Source organism: Erinaceus europaeus, chromosome 7, assembly GCF_950295315.1.
Source record: "Erinaceus europaeus chromosome 7, mEriEur2.1, whole genome shotgun sequence".
Lineage (NCBI taxonomy): Eukaryota > Metazoa > Chordata > Mammalia > Eulipotyphla > Erinaceidae > Erinaceus > Erinaceus europaeus.
Window position 1 is genome coordinate 15146519 of NC_080168.1, and position 13560 is coordinate 15160078.

Here is a 13560-nt window from a genome sequence, read left to right on the forward strand (position 1 = left end):
GATGTTTGATGCATTTAGATGGCCTCTCCTTGGGTGCATAGATGTTGATAATCATTAAGTCCTCTTGATTGATGGATCCTCTGAGCACTATGTAATATCCATCCCTATCTTTTAAATTTTTATTTATTTTAAGGTCTATCATGTCAGATGTTAGCATAGCTTTTCCTGTCCTTTTTTGTGGTCCATTGGCTTGCATGATAGTTTTCCATCCTTTCACTTTGAGTCTGTGTTTGTCTTGTTGAGTTAGGTGGGATTTCTGCAGACAACATATGATTGGTTTGTGTTTTTGATCCATCTTCCTACTCTGTGCCTTTTAATAGGTGAACTCAGGCCATTGACATTTATTGATATTATAGATTGAAGATATTTTAATGCCATTATTGTAGATTATTAGAATGTTCTGATATATGGCATGTTTATGGTGATCTGATTGTTTATAGGAAGTACTTTCAGTACTTCTTTCAGGGCAGGCTTGGTGATAGTTGATTCCTTCAACTGTTGGTTGTCTGAGAAGGTTTTTATGCCTCCATCTAGTCTGAATGACAGTCTAGCAGGATAAGTAGTCTCGGCTGAAAGACTTTCTCATTGAGCACTCGATAGATATCTTGCTATTCTGGCCTGTAGTGTTTGTGTGGAGCAATCTGCTGCTAATCTTATGGGTTTTCCTCTGTAAGTGGCTTTTTGTTTTTCTCTTGCAGCCTTCAAGATCCTTTCTTTATCCTTATTCCTTTTCATTCTAAATATTATGTATCTTGGTGTCTTTAACTCTGGCTTAATTCTGTTTGGGACCCTCTGGGCCTCTTGAACCTGTATGTCTTTTATGTTGTCTAGACTTGGGAAGTTCTCATCTATTATGTCCTGGTAGAATGCTTTCTTCCCCTCCCTCTTTTTCTTCTTCTGGTAGGCCTATAATGCATATATTATTTCTTTTGAAGTCATCCCATATGTTTCTGTTATTGTTTTCAGTATCTCAGTCTCTCTTTGAGACCTCTTACTTCTTTCTTAGTTTTCTCTAATTTGTCCTCAATCTTGCTAATTCTGTTTTCTGCCTCATGTATTCTATTCTCTCTCCCCTCTGTTGTTTTCTGTAGCTCAGCTATTTTGTTACCCTGTTCTGATACTGCATTAGCTTGTTCAGCTAGTTGTGCTCTTAGCTCAGCTATTTCAGCTTTCAGCTCTCTGATTACCTTGAGATACTTAGTGCTTTTTTTCAGTCTCATTTGTTGTTTCTGCATTTCTGATGTTTTCAAACTCTTTCCTCACTACTGTTACTAATTCCTCAGTTAGCATTTGGATGCTGATCTCATTCTTCTGTGTTTCTATCTTTGGGGGACTTTTAGCTGGATTTTTGTCCTGGTTCATTTCTCCAATGCTTCTCCTTGGTTTAACCATTATTATAGTGTGTTATGAGGTCCTTCTCTCAGTACTTTTCAAATTACTGACCACTCTTGCCTGGATTGACTTGTGCCTAAGTAAGGTACTTAAAGAGTTCACAGTAGGGGGATGAACAGTGACACAGAGGGTTAAGTGCACATCATGCAGAGCACAAGGACCAGCATAAGGATCCTGGTTCAAGTCCCCAGATCCCCACCTGCAGGGGGGGGGTCTCTTCACAGGCAGTGAATCAGTGTCTATCTTTCTCTTCCCCTCCCTGTCTTCCCCTCCTCTCTTGATTTCTCTCTGTCCTATTCAACAACAATAACAACCACAACAAGGGCAACAAAAATGGGAAAAAAAAAATAGTCTCCAGGAGCAGTGGATTTGTAGTGCTGGCACCAATCCCAAGCAATAACTCTGGAGGTAAAATAAAATAAAATAAGTTCACAGTTGTGGAAATTCAGTTGTTTCAATGTTATCTCAATACCTGAGTTGAAGGACAGTGGCTGTTAAAGCCTCTTTTGCTCTTTTTCTTCCATGTAGGCTATGGTAGCCTGAGGGCTTTTTACCTATAAGTAGTTTTTTTTTTTTTTTTTCCTTAAGCTTAATCACTCACTTCTGACCAAGAAATAAAGCAGGATGGGTGAAAGATAGCACAGTGGTTATGCAAAAAGACTTCCACAGCCCAAGGATCCAAAGCTTTGGGCTCAATTCAGCTGCTCTGCCAAGCTGAGCAGCACTGCTGGGCCCTGTTTATAATCTGTAGGTTCTGAGGCAATTATTCACCATGTTCTCATCAGGAGAACAATGTGGAAAGGCTCCTGCTATACAGGCCCACTGCTAAACTACCAGGGTGTAGATCTTCTCCTCAGTTTCCTGGTCAGTTCCCTGCTGATGCCCCCGCCCACCACCACCATCTCAGCACAGGGCCTCCCCCCGATGCTCTAGCCTCTGAGGGCAGTGGCAAATGGAGACTCATAGTTGCATTTGGTGAGTCTTAGAGGAGTCCTCTCCTCCCTTCAGCAGGCTTTTTGTTGGTAAAACAGACTGGAGGTGGCTCCTCCACTGGCAAACTGCCACTGTTACCAGCCACTCGGGTAGATAAGGGCTTTAGCCTCAGGCTCCTCGCTGTCTGCAAGCCACACGTGTTTTCACTCACTGGTGACTTGGTGGGTTCCCAGAGTAGTCCCAGTCTCATCTTGTTGCAGTCTCAGGTGATCTTTGATATTCCTTGTTCTTTAGAGAAGTTTCTCAACCGGGTAGAGCTGGAGGTCTGGGCAGAGTTGTGGCCTCTGGATGTTCTGGTGATTTGGTAGTTTCCCAAAGTAGTTCTAGTCCTGTCTTATTGTGGTCCCAGGTGGTATCCCTAGATGTTTTTTAAAATAGGTAGCTTCCCAAGGGTTCAGGAGATAACACACTTGGTAGAGCTTTGCTTTTACTATGCACAGGACCCGCATTCAAACCCCTGACCACCGCCTGGAGAGCACAATGCAAAGGATGTGTGCTGTGGTGTCTCTCCTCTGCCTGTCTTTGTCTTTTGCCCACTGTATAAATAATAATAATAATACTGTCTACTAGGAACAGTAGAATTGTGCAAGCATGAACCCCCAGAGAAGCCCCGGTGGCAAAAATAAAATAAATAACTTTTCAGTGTCACAGTACAGGGACAAAATAGGAAAATTTGGTAAAGCACTCAGAGCAGTTCAAGTGATTTTACTTAACCATTAATTTTATTTCTATATTAACCATTAATCAGAGACAAGAGAAAGGGAACCAGAGCATCACTCTGGCATATGGAGTGCTGGGGATCAAATTCAGGAATCTTATTCATGCAAGTCTTATACTCTTATCACTGAGCCACTTCTCAGTTGCATTATGTCATCCCCTATTCCCCCTCAAAAAAATAAACTACCTAATTTACTCATTAGAGAGAGATTGAGAAGCAGAGCATCACTCTGGCACATGTGAGGCCAGGGATTGAACTCGGGACCTCATGCTTGAGAGTCTAAACCTTTATTCACTGCACAACCTCCCAGACTACTATTTTATTTATTTGTGATTTTTTATTTTTAATTTTTTATCTTTAACCAGGTGTGCCACCACCTGGCCTCTATTTATTTATTGGATAGAGACAGCCAGAAATTGAGAGGGAAGGGGGAAGTAGAGAGGGAGAGAGACAGAGACACCTGCAGACCTGCTTCACTGCTTGTGAAACTTCCTTCCTATAGATGGGGGTCAGGGGCTTGAACCCTGGTCCTTGAGCATTGTAACATGTGTGCTCAATCAGACACACAACCACCTGGCCCATTTGTTTTTTCTTGGCACCAGGGTTATTGCTGGGACTCAGTGCCAGCACTATGAATCCACTGCTCCCAGTGGCTCTTTTTTTTTTTTTTGCTAGAACAGGGAGAAATTGAGAGGGGATGGGGGAATAGAAAGGGAGAGAGAAAGAGACACACCTGCAAACCTGGTTCATCACTTGTGAAGCATCCCCCCTACAGTTGGGACTATTCTATTTTTTTTCATTAACAAGATCTATCGATCTACGCACCTTTCCACCATCCATGAAATTTTACATTGTTGTTGTTATTAGTAGTAGTAGTAGTAATTTTTTTTTTTTTGGACTGGGGATCAAACCCAGGACCACATACAAACAAGATATTTTTCCTGAACTACTTCCCAGCCCCAGGAAAAAAAATTAATATACAGTTTATTTTTACTCCCATCCTGATTTGAGTGCAGGTAATCCTTCATGTGAGAGGCAATTTTAATCAGCGCTATCGAAGGTGTGAGGGAACAGGGAAGGAAGGGAAAGCAGTAAGAGCTGTTCTTGAACTGTCTGCCTCAACGGTGCTAGGAGCTCGGTTCCACTGGCAGCCCTAGAAATGTGGTGTTGAATATACCTCAGAGGCACCTCTCTCTGTGAAGGACAGCAGACTGGGCTGGCTGCTCCCTTCTGGAGATAGCCCCCACACCCACCTCTGAACTCTGAGACTCTGGGGAAAGCCCTGAGGCGGGGCTTTAAGGCAGGATGCCATCAGGGTTCATGTGGACAGCCCACACCGGCAGCAGGAGCCAAATGAATCTGGCAAAGGATGTCAGGAGCATCTGTTGTGCTTGGCTGGATTCTCTCTCAGAAATCTGGAATTGAGACCAAGAGGATCAGTGTCCATCATGTCGTTGGGCCTGTAGTACACAAGGTGTGGGTGGCTCGTCCCCAAAGTCCTACCTTGTCATACAGACAGGGTCAGGAGGAGACTTGACCTGTGACGTCTGACAGATGGGACACATTGAGCTCCACGGTAAAGTTTCAGCCAGAAACCTACACACTCAAGCTTCAATTGTGTCACTGACCTAGCAGACCTCCTTCTCTTCAAATTCATGTGCTGAGATTTTATTTTATTCATTTTTTAACTGCTATCAGGGTTATCACTGAGGCTTTATGCCAGTACAATGCAAGCACCACTCCCAGCAAACACCGCAGGAGACTTGTGAGTCAGTGTACCACTTTGGGCCTGTTTCTTGGGGAATCAGCTTCTGGCTGAGGCCCTTTAGAAAGGACAATTGGGGGGTGAGGCAGTGGTACACGCAGTTGAGTGCACACATTACCCTGCATAAGGACCTGGGTTCAGGCCCCTGGTCCCTACATGCAGGGGGAAGCTTCACAAGCAGTGAAGTAGGGCTGCAGGCATAGCTCCTTCTTTCTCCCTATCTTCCCCTTCTCTCTCAATTTCTCTCTGTCCTATCATTAAAAAAAAAAAAAAAAAGGAAAAAGTAGTCTGGGAGGTGGCACAGTGGATAAATGTTAAACTCTGAAGTATGAATCCTAAGTTTCATCCCTGACAGCACATGTACCAGAGTGGTGTTTGGTTTTCTTTCTCTCTCCTCCTATCTCTCTCACTAATAAATAAAATCTGAATGAAAGAAAGAAAGAAGAAAGGAGGCCAGGTGGTGGTGCACCTGGTTAAGCACTCACATTACAGTGTGCAAGGACCCAGGTTCAAGCCCCTGGTCCCCACCTGCATGGGGGAAGCTTCACAAGTGGTGAAGCAGGGCTGCATGTGTCTCTCTATCTCCCCCTCTCAATTTCTTTCTGTTTCTATCCAATAATAAATAAGTAAAAATATTTAAAAAAAGAAAGAAAGAAGAAAGAAGGTGGAAGGAAGAGTAGATAGGAGAGAGAGAGAGAGGAGATAGTTGCCAGGGGCAGTGGAATCTGTGCAGGCACTGAGCCCAGCAATAACCCTGTTGGGGGAAAAAAAAGACTCACCAAACATGAAATCCAGTATGAGTTTCATTAGACTTACACTTGGGAGAATGTTTGAATTGCTCATGTTTGACTTTTTATTACTTGCAAGCACATTTTCAGATGGCTAATGTAATCAAAGCTACACTCACAGCAGACAAGGATGGCTTTTCTCTGACCTTCTAGCTGATCCTCCAGCTACTGTGCTTTGGAGCCCAGACATAAAGACAAACAGTCTCTGGGTTTAAAGTCTGCATACCTTAAATCAGATGCAGCGAATAGCTCTGGCCCTTGACCCTTCGAACTCCCATATCTTCGATTAATAATGTGTAAAAAGAGGGCCTTCGGTAGGTTACAGGCTAAGCTGTCACTCAGAGACTCAGAATAGTAACAGTGGCATAAGTGAGGTGTGTTGACACTTATCTTGGTGAGAAGTGAAACTGTAGCCCTGGGCAGGGGTAGGCAACATAATGGTTATGCAAACAGACTGTCATGCCTGAGGCTTTGAAGTCCCAGGTTCAATCCCCTGCACCACCATAAACCAGAGCTGATCAGTGCTCTGGTAAAAAAAAAAAAAAAGAAAAGAAACTGTAGCCCTGTGATGACAACATTCCCTCAACAGAGTACATTGATTGGAAATAAAAAGAACTCTGTATAAACAGTTTCTTTTACATAAATGAAGGCATGAAAGAATTTAACTATTATCTTTTTTTATATATTTATTTTATTTATTTATTCCCTTTTGTTGCCCTTGTTGTTTTATTGTTGTAGTTACTATTGTTGTTGTCGTTGTTGGATAGGACAGAGAGAAATGGAGAGAGGAGGGGAAGACAGAGGAGGAGAGAAAGATAGACACCTACCTGCAGACCTGCTTCACCGCCTGTGAAGCGACTCCCCTGCAGGTGGGGAGCTGGGGTTCGAACCGGGATCCTTATGCCGGTCCTTGTGCTTTGCGCCACCTGCGCTTAACCCGCTGCGCTACAGCCTGACTCCCTGTCTTTTCTTTTTATAATAATAGTATCTCTTTTTCCCTTCTCTCCCCTACCTTTCCTTCCACCAGGGAAACTGCTGGAGCTTGGTGCCTACATGACTCCATTGTCCCCAGTTGCTATTTCCCCCCTTTCTTTAAATAGAAGGTGAGAGACGGGGAGAGAGAGATAGACACCATCACTGTGCTCCACCATTCATGAACAGTCACCACTACTGGTAGCCTGAGGCTCAAATCTGGGCCCTCATGTGTATGTACTGTACCGGGCAAAGTACTTGTTGATCTCCTATAGATAAGATTTTTAAAAGTAGACCCTATGTACTTAGTTGTTTTTGAGAGAGACCATGGCATTCTCAGCTCTAGATATGGCAGTGCCAGGGAATGGACCTATGACCTCTGGGGGCTCAGCCATGAATGTTTGATACACTTTCTTTCCAGGCCCTTGAGGAAATTGTTATTGGCTGGAAAAAAAAATAAAGCTGAATATAATGGGCAAGTGGTAATGCAATCGCTAACATTGTGATTAATAATGACAAAACACATGCTGTTTGCATCTTCAAAAAACAATAGAGTTGGATTTAATAACAGAAGAAAATAAACATTCATTTTGTAGTCATCTAAAATGTACCAGGTAGCCATGCACATTTTCTTTTTTTCTTTTTTTTAATAACTAAACCATTTATTAACAAGAGTGAGAAAGAGAGAGAACTAGAGCATCACTGTGTCACATGCAGTGCCAGGGGTGAAAGTCAGGACTTCTTGCTCGAGTGTCCAGTGCTCTACCCACTCTGTCACTTCCTGGACCACAGAGTTTTGTTTTGAGGTTTTTAACCATTACTTACATTAGAAACTACATCACACACACCCCCATGCACACACTAATCTAATTAATACTTGAATATATGGTGTTTGATACACTCTCACATCCTAATATTTTTCAAATGCCAGTGGCCATACACTTGACTGGTGTGTACCCCACCACCCCAGTACAACTTTTCATATTTAAAAAAAATCACAAAGACACTTGAACTGCTCTTCTTCCTCATTTTCCTTTTTTTAAAGACTTTTTAAAACAATTTTTAATATTTATTTTCCTTTTTGTTGCCCTTGTTATTTTTATTGTTGTAGTTATTATCGTTGTTATTGATGTCATCGTTGTTGGACAGGACAGAGAGAAATGGAGAGAGGAGGGCAAGACAGAGAGGGGGAGAGAAAGAGAGACACCTGCAGACCTGCTTCACCGCCTGTGAAGCGACTCCCCTGCAGGTGGGGAGCCGGGGGCTCGAACCGGGATCCTTATGCCGGTCCTTGCGCTTTGTGCCACCTGCGCTTAACCCACTGCGCTACCGCCTGACTCCCTTCTTCCTCATTTTCAAAGCATGCAATACAGTTTGTATTTCAGATAAAATTTATGCTGGAGCTTTAAAGAAAAAAAATGCTTACAATAAATCCACTGCTCCCAGTTGCCTTTTTCCTGCCAGAATTTGATAGGGGGAGTTAGAGTGATATACGGTAATCTAAGAAATGTCATACATATACCAACTACTGTATTTTACTATTGACTGAAAACCATTAAGCCCTCCAATAAAGAAAAAAAAAAAATACCAGTCCCCTTTATATGTTCATTTGAATGGGCATTTGTTTTGGACGTTTTCTTGTGACATCTGGCTCTTAGGCAGCCATTTTGCAACCATGAGCAGAGCCGAGCAAAGAAGACAAGCCAACATGAAGACAAGCCAACATGCTGAACATCGCAGGGTAGATGGATGGCAAAGATCCAGGGTTGTTGAGAAATTAATCAAAACCAGACACCACACTTAGCTTCTTCTTAGGTCCAAGAGTACGTGTTCTTTGAGCGAGGCTTGCTGCAGTTTGTAACCCAGCACTTTCTTCAAGACACACCTGTTGTGGCAGCACTTCACCAGCTAGAACCCTCTGCCATGCTTGGTGTGGTGGTAGTAGAATGACTGAATGCTTCACCACTCATGAAGCTTCCCCTGCAGGTGGGGACCAGGGGTTTGGACTTGGGTCCTTGTACATGGTAACACGTGCACTCAACCAGGTATCCTGCCGCGTGGTCTCTGTGTTATTATATTCTATGCATTCATATTCTGTTGACTTGTTTTCAGTTTTATTTTCTCTTCTTTCTTTTCTTTTCTTTTTTCCTCCAGGGTTGGGGCTTGGTGCAGGCTGATTCTGGCGGCTCCCCCTTTTCTTCCCCATTTTATTGGATAAAACAGAGAGAAATTGAGAGGGGAGGGGGAGACAGGGAGAGAGAAAGACAGACACTTGAGGCATTGCTTTGCCATTTATGAAGCATCTTCCCTGAGGTGGGAGCCAGGGCAGCAAACCTAGATCCTTGTGCAGGTCCCTGTGTTCAGTACTGTGTGTACTTAACTGGGTGTGGCACGGCCTGGTCCCTTGTTTTCAATTACTTCCAGATGTATTCATTTTACTCTACTATATGACTGTCAGATTCCAAGTCATCGTTTTCACATTAAGCTATAATCAGTTGGTTGCAGACACATTTCTCCTCCTCCTCCTCTCCCCCCACCTTCATTCTATGCACCTGTGGCTTTATACTTGTAGGCTTCCCAGAACATGGACTGGAGTTGGTATATTGCACCAAAGTAAAAGACTGTGGGGTGGGGTGTGAGTTCAGGTCCTGGAACATGATGGCAGAGGAAGACCTAGTGGGGGCTGAATTGTAATGTGGAAAACTGGGAAATGTTACACATGTACAAACTATTGTATTTTCTGTTGACTGTAAACCATTAATCCACTCAATAAAATTTTTTTTAAAAATTAATTATAGGCTTCCAGCTTGGGGGGCTTGTGAGGAGCAGACTAAGCAAAGATGAGCACTGCCTCTCTTCCCCACTCCCATCCATGAGTGTTTCAATAATCAGAGGCTTAGCCAACCCTGATGATAAAATCTTCAGGCCTAGGGGGCCAGGTGGTGGTGCACCTGGCTGAGTGCATATGTTACATTTCTCAAGGACCCAGGTTCAAGACCCTGGTCCCCACCTGCAGGGGGAAAGCTTTGCAAGTGGTAACACAGCACTGCAGGTGCCTCTCTCTCTCTCTCTCTCTCTCTCTCTGTCTCCCCTACCTTCACTATTTCTGGCTGTCTCTATCCAATAAATAAAAAGATAATAATTTTTTTTTAAATCTTCAGGGCTCAGGAGTCAGGCAGTAGCACAGTGGGTTAAGTGCACATGGCGCAAAGCACAAGGACTAGTGTGAAGATCCCGGTTCAAGCCCCTAGCTCCCCACCTTCAGGGGGTGTTGCTTCACAAGCAGTGAAGCAGGTCTGCAGGTGTCTATCTTTCTCTCCCCCTCTGTTTTCCCCTCCTCTCTCCATTTCTGTCTGTCCTATCCAACAATGATGACAACAAGAATAACAATAACTACAACAACAATAAAAAAACAAGGGAAAAATAAATATAAAAAATTTTTTTTAAATCTTCAGGGTACTTTCTTGAACATGAGCCTTGCTGCTCTAAGGCCTGTGGCCAACTTAGCTCAGGACCACAAGAGACTGAGTGAAGCCTCACAGACTCTGTTCTCTGGCAACACATTTCCTGACTAATGGGTGAGTGCAGTGCTGATTAAAAGCCCAGGAGCTTCCCCTACATTAAAAAAAAAAAAAAAAAAACAGTGATGAACACCTCCCAGGTACTGCTCACTGGTGCTTTAAGTTTAGCTGCAGGTTCCCAGCTCCCTGCATGGAGATAATAAAGGGAACACCAGGGAGAAAGCCCATAACATTCTCTGCATGAGCAGGCTGGGTCAGGAGGTGTTGGTTACTGGTTGAGCATTGCTCAAGTCCCTGTCATGGCAGAGTCACAGAGCTCTGGCCGACCTGCTAAACAGCTTTGAGCCTCAGCTATGAGGAACAGAGCTGCTGCAACCTCCCATCAGAACAGAGGACAGAGCTCCCCTGCAAATGAGTAGGTAATGCCGGCCAAGACACCCGTCAGTGTCAGCAGATTCAATGCAGACAAGATCAGAGTGAGGGAGCCAGCAAAATATGTCTCAGGCTCAGTTCCACTCAACATTAGCTTAATAGTCTCTTGTAAGTGGTTTTCCTCCTCCTCAGAGGCTCAGAGAAAGTCATATAGAAAGGGACAGAAGGGGCCGGGTGGTAGCACAGCAGGTTAAGCACATGGCGTAAAGTGCAAGGACCAGTGTAAGGATCCTAATTCTAGCCTCTGGCTCCCCACCTGTAGGAGGAAAGCTTCATGAGTGGCAAAGCAGGTCCGCAGGTGTCTCTCTGTCTCTCTCCCTCTCTATCTCCCCCTCCTCTCTCAATTTCTCTCTGTCTTATTCTATAAAATGGGGGGAAAATGGCTGCCAGGAGCAGTGGATTCGTAGTGCTGGCACCGAGCCGCAGCAATAATCCTGGAGGATAAAAGAAAAGAAAAACACAAACACACATTTTTTAAAAAATAAAAATAAAAAAGCTTCGTTTATGCAATCACAGGTCAAACCGTTGGGAAATCTTACCTTGAAATCAGAAAAGTCATTCACTTTAAGCCTGGTACGTATGAAACCTCCAAATCCAGGTTATTTGCATTACCTTCTACCTAGTGCAAAAACCATGTGCATACAAGTCTATCTGAGGGTTGCTTTCACGTGGTTACTACCATCTCCAGAAAAATAACAAAGAACCAAGGGGGGTCGGGCTGTAGCTCAGCGGGTTAAGCGCACGTGGTGCGAAGCACAAGGACCAGCATAAGGATCCCGGTTTGAGCCCCAAGCTCCCCACCTGCAGGGGAGTCGCTTCACAGGCGGTGAAGCAGGTCTGCAGGTAGGTGTCTATCTTTCTTTCCTCCTCTCTGTCTTCCCCTCCTCTCTCCATTTCTCTCTGTCCTATCCAACAACATCAATAACAGCAATAATAATAACTACAACAACAATAAAGCAAGGGCAACAAAAGGGAAATAAAAGCAAAATTTAAAAAAATAACAAAGAACCAGTATTAACCATGCACAGACATGTACCCATTACCATGTCTTCATCGTCTGCTCTGCAAGTTAAGACTGGGAGCTGGCTTGGTGGTTCGCTTGCATAGTGTGTTTGCTTTGTCATGGGCATGAATGACCCAAGTTCAGACCCGACCCTCATGGTCTTGATGGGAGCTTCAATGCAGTGGTGTCTTTTTCCCTATCTTTCTGCCTCTGCCTCTATCTTCTTATCTGACAAAATCAGCCTGGAGCAGTGAAGCCCCAGTAGCAAGAGTATATATTACATCAAAGAAGAAAGAGGGACCTCAAAGGTGTTTTTCAAGTATACATACATCTTGGAATTAAATGTCAAGATAAAGATACATGCACACAGGATACACTTCTCAGGCAATATATTCAAAAGCTCCCCAAAAACAAAATCCAAAAACTTAGGACTGGTCATTCCAGGGGGTCATTCCAGGGGAGGCAGCATGAGAGGAAAGAGGATGTGTTAAGTTTGGGGGGATGAGCAAGAGGTATTCCTTTCTTTAAAAGTATTTTTATTTGTTATTGGATAATGACCGAAATTTAGAGGAGGGGTAGAAAGAGAGGGAGAGATACAGAGAGACACCTGCAGCCCTGCTTCACCACTTGCGAAGCTTACCCCCTGAAGGTGGTGGGGACCAGGGGCTTGAACTTGGATCCTTGTGCACTGTAATGTGTGTGCTCAATCAGGTGCAGTACCACCTGGCCCCACAAGAGGTACTCCTGAAACATCCAAGTGGAGACGCTGAGTTGGAAGCTCTAGAAAAGGAGCAAAGGGAAGGGGGGGAGACAGGCAGTAACACAGTGGGTTAAGCGCACATGACAGGAAGCACAAGAGCCCAAGTAAGGATCCCAGTTCAAGCCCCCAGCTCCCCACTTGCAGGAGGGTTGTTTCACAAGCTGTGAAGCAAATCTGCAGGTGTCTTTCTCTCCCCGTCTTCCCCTCCTCTCTTGATTTCTCTCTGTCCTATTCAACAACTACAAGGGCAACAAAATGGAAAAAAAAATAGCCTCCAGGAACAGTGGATTTCTAGTGCAGGCACTGAGCCCCAGTGATAACCCTGGAGGGGAAAAAAGAAAGAAAGGAAGGAAGAAAGAAAGGGAATAAAGGTTTTAACGTTATCAGAAGATGAATGGAGACTAAATGGGTGAGTATATGAACTTGCCCAGAGAGAGTGAAATTAAGTGTGACCCACTGACAAACCAGGGAGCAGGCAAAAGAGAAGTCGTTGGAGACTTTAGTTGGACACTGGAAGTGCACCACCATGGCAACACATTGTTCTTCAGGGACATAATTAATGATTCTGAGAATCTGCCCTTCTTTGTACTTCTGAAGGTTACTGAGATATTCTCAAAAGAACTGTGGTGGTTATTGTTGAGGGGAGAGAGGGTGTAAAACTTTGGAACATTTGTCACAGAACTTTGGTGGTGACTGCAGTGTGGAACTATACTCCTGTAACATTATAATCTTGTAAATCATTATTTAAAATCATTATTACATAACTAGTAAAAAAAAAAAGTCCCATAATACTTAACCAGAAAACCAAAGTGTCCTTGTTACTGATCACTTTAAAACAAAATATTTATTCCCTTTTGTTGCCCTTGTTTTATTGTTGTGGTTCTTATTGTTGTTATTGATGTCATCGTTGTTGGATAGGACAGAGAGAAATGGAGAGAGGAGGGGAGACAGAGAGGGGGAGAGAAAGATAGACACCTGCAGACCTGCTTCACCTCCTGTGAAGCGACTCCCCTGCAGGTGGGGAGCAGGGGCTCAAACCGGGATCCTTACATAGGTCCTTGTGCTTTGCGCCACGTGCGCTTAACCCACTGCGCTACCGCCTGACTCCGTAATCAGACACTTTTTTTAAAAAAAATTATTTATTGGATAGAGATAGACAGATCCAGAGGGGAGGGGAGATAGAAAGGGAGAGAGGAAAGGAGAGATACCTGCAGCC